The sequence below is a fragment of the Nannospalax galili genome, unplaced genomic scaffold (genome assembly GCF_000622305.1).
Source record: "Nannospalax galili isolate Female #2095 unplaced genomic scaffold, S.galili_v1.0 scaffold709, whole genome shotgun sequence".
NCBI lineage: Eukaryota > Metazoa > Chordata > Mammalia > Rodentia > Spalacidae > Nannospalax > Nannospalax galili.
Genome location: NW_008360314.1, coordinates 1,653,458 through 1,654,249, shown reverse-complemented (window position 1 = coordinate 1,654,249; position 792 = coordinate 1,653,458).

Genomic DNA, 792 nt, shown 5'->3' with positions numbered 1-792 from the left:
AACCTAAGTGTCCCTCAACTGATGAGTGGATAATGAAAATGTCGTTCATTTATACAATGGAGTTTTTTACTCAGCAGTAAAGAAAGATGAAATCATGAAATTTGCAGGTAAATGGATGGAACTAGAATCTGTTATATTAAGTGAGTTAACACAATCTCAGAAAAAAAATCGACATATGTTCTCCCTCATATGTGGATCCTAGGATCAGACTCTGATAAATATGTATGCAAACAGACATAACTGCAGGAACCAGGACAAGGGTAAGGAAACAGTGAGGTAAAGGAAAAGAAATAACCTGAAGGAGAAGAATAGTAGGTAACAGACCTTAATAAGGCAGATATGGATAAAAATTGGGTTAGATTAAGGGAGGGGGGAGGGAAGGGTATACGAGTAACCTAGGGGATAAATAGAAAGAAGCAGTTCAACAGAGGTAGGATCATAGGAGCAAGGGTATTAGTAAGGAAGAAAGGGGCGGTAGTGGGGCACCTTAAGTGGGAAAAACCATGATAGAAGGGGGAGACGATACAAGAGAGAAACAATGCCTAGCTAGTTATGAAAACCAGAGGGAATCATATTATTCCTACAATCTACTGACAAATTATACATAAAAGATCAAGAAAAATATCTCTAGATAAGGTTTATTTGAGACCAACTGGTCATTACCCAAGATTTATCTGCAAGACACACAGTAATTAAAAATGCCAGAATGGTGGAACTAACCTTCTTGGATGTTTAACAGACATACCTTGAGATCTATACTAATTGGGTCAGAGGGATTCAAAGGACACTTTT